Genomic DNA, 3,085 nt, shown 5'->3' with positions numbered 1-3,085 from the left:
TAACTCACTTAAAAACTGAACTATCGTAAAAATACTTCCAACAAAACACAGATAATGTTCTTACTATCAAGATTCATAATAGGTCGATTCACTCTAAGTCTTAAGCCAACGGCATACAACTTGAATTTCTGAGCGTAAATTTGGTATGTTACGCGTTTGTAAAACGGAGACAACACATGCGGGTGTGGCGTCCTCTTAAAACCTATACCTATATCTTATATCTGAATACCGTAGTAACCAACTACGATACCTACCCTAAATTATTAACCAACAGGAAATTATATTTATTTTTTTTTTTATTATAATTATTATGTTTCTAAAGATTATACATTAATTGTATTGATAATCCTACTTTACAACACAGCAGTTAGAAGTTAGATAAATAGTTTTTCCTGATACCTATAAGTCTAATATTTATTATGAAACTACCTTTATATAATGTATTTAAATATTTTAATTTAAAACTATGAGTTGATTTTGTTTATTTGTTACATTTATTTATATAGTTCATGAATGGCCATCGATTTTATTGTGTTACATTTTTTTTTTTTTTTTTTTACAGTTATATAATACATTCCCAAACAGTTTTAATGTACTTTATTTAAATACCTATCTATTAGTTTGCCAAAAAAGAATATGTTTATTTTATCAATATTAAAACTCAACAGAAACAGATAAATATACAAGGTCGTTGTTTAAATAGTTGTGTCTGTAAATATTTTATTAACTACCCAACAAGTTTTTGAAAAGTAATTGTGTTAAGTAATATTTGAAATACTTTACAGAAAAATACATAATCTTTAGATACTGGATCTAAGTTATAGCTTATAAACTATAAAGAATTAATTTCACAAATGCACGAAGAAGAATATTATTATATATATATTTTTTTTGTATTGTATAAATAATTCTTCATAGGTGATGGCGTATGATGGGAAAATAAGTCTTATTGGAGTTATATTAAATACTGCTTATAAATTGAATTTGCAACTACCTAATTAAAATAACTAATTACATATTTCGAATTGATCTGAGGAAATCGAATTATAATTTAAGTTGTTTAATATTTACTAAAATTATTATTTTCACCGATCAACGGTTCGAGATACGATAATGATTCACAGGTTAGTATAATGAGTGTTAGTTTTTTATTATAAATAATTTTTTGAGTTATTTTTCTCAAAAGTTCTAAACAAATATGATTTCTAACAATAATGAATTATTATAATGTATTTGAATGATTAATAAAAATATTATTTATAATAATGATTCAAAAATAGGTACAGTTTATCTATATATATAAAGAGACTTGTCCTGGGTGATTCATCATCGCCTAGCCGGAACTGCTGAAGCTATGGATATGAAATTTTCAGTAAATGTACTTATTACTATGTATAGGCGCACTAAGAAAGGATTTTTCGAAATTCGCATTTTAAAGAGGTGCTCAAACAGGGATCTCGAGATTCACGATGGAAATTGGAAATTTTATTTTTATTTATTTTTTAAATAGTTGCCATTGGTTACAGTCTCCAGTGGAAATTAGTATTTATTTATTATTGGTTTCCATTGGTTATTTGGGCAGATCAGGTACAAGCTAGCACCAAATCAAATTATTGAACATTGCAGCAAGTTACATCCAAAAACAGTTGAACAATCATAATTTTTTTTAGTTACAATTTTTTACTGATAACGGAGTGCACGGGTTCAGTTTGGTATGAATGTTTGTGTGTATAGATTAAACCTCTAGGAAGAAGACAGACTAATTTAGGAATGGTTAAATTTGGTTTTTTTTATTCATCTGATATTAGTATTTATGTTAGGTTAGGATTTTGTATTAATTGATTATATTAATCTACCATAGGTGGAATACGACAAACTTGGTATAACTTTGATACTTTAGAGTTAAATCATACACTTACGTATAAACAGCACGGGGTCCGCGATCTACCGCAGGTAGATTGCCTACCTGATAATATACTGCTGCGAACCAGAATTTTTATTCTGGGCCACGGAAAAGTTAAGATAAGTTTTGAACACCATAAACCGATTATTAAATAACGAATTTAACAAAGTTTGAGTCATATAGATTTGGTACCTACATTTAACGGGCAACGAAATGCACGGGATCAGCTATTTAAAAAAAAAAAATATTTATCATTATTACCGCTATAGAAACATTTCAATACGTTTTCATTAACCATTTTTTATATTTACTTTCCGATCACATTAAACGATAAAATTTGAATAAAAAAATTATACATATCAACGTCTGGAGGCAAAATAAACAACCAATCACGGGCGAAGCTGTGACGGGTCAGCTTGGTATGAATGTTTATGTGTAGATTAGACCTCTGGAAAGAAGATAGATTAATTTAATAAGGACTAAATTTGTTTTTTTTATTCATTGGATTTTAGTACGGGTAGGTTAGGTTAGGATTTTGTATTAATTGATTATATTAATCATAACTAACTTTGTAACATTAATCGTAGGTGGAATTAAGTAAAAACGACAAACTTTGTATAACTTTGATACTTTAGAGTTAAATCATACACTAAGGTACAAACAGCACGGGGTCCGCGATCTACAGCAATATACTGTTGCGAACCAGAATTTTTATTCTGGGCCACGGAAAAGTTAAGATAAGTTTTGAACACCATACACCGATTAATAAATAACGAATTGAACAAAGTTTGAATCATAAGAGTTGGTACCTACATTTAACGAGCAACGAAGTGCACGGGATCAGCTATTTTTGATAAAAATATATTTATCATTATTACCGCTAGAAACATTTCAATACGTTTTCATTAACCATTTTTTATATTTACTTGCTGATCACATTAAACGATGAAATTTGAATAAAAAATTATGCATATCAACGTCCGGACGCAAAATAAAAAACCAATCACGGGCGAAGCTGTGACGGGTCGGCTAGTAAATATATATAAAAAAAAAAACAATTAATGGTAATTTCTTTCAAGAACATTCAATTTAGTGGATAGAAACAATGGAAATATTAAATAATGTAACCTTAGGTATTTAATAAGGTGACGGCGTACAAGTGAAAACCATTATAATAGGTAT

This window comes from Acyrthosiphon pisum, chromosome A1, assembly GCF_005508785.2.
Source record: "Acyrthosiphon pisum isolate AL4f chromosome A1, pea_aphid_22Mar2018_4r6ur, whole genome shotgun sequence".
In the NCBI taxonomy this organism is placed as follows: domain Eukaryota; kingdom Metazoa; phylum Arthropoda; class Insecta; order Hemiptera; family Aphididae; genus Acyrthosiphon; species Acyrthosiphon pisum.
This window is presented reverse-complemented; position numbering follows the sequence as displayed.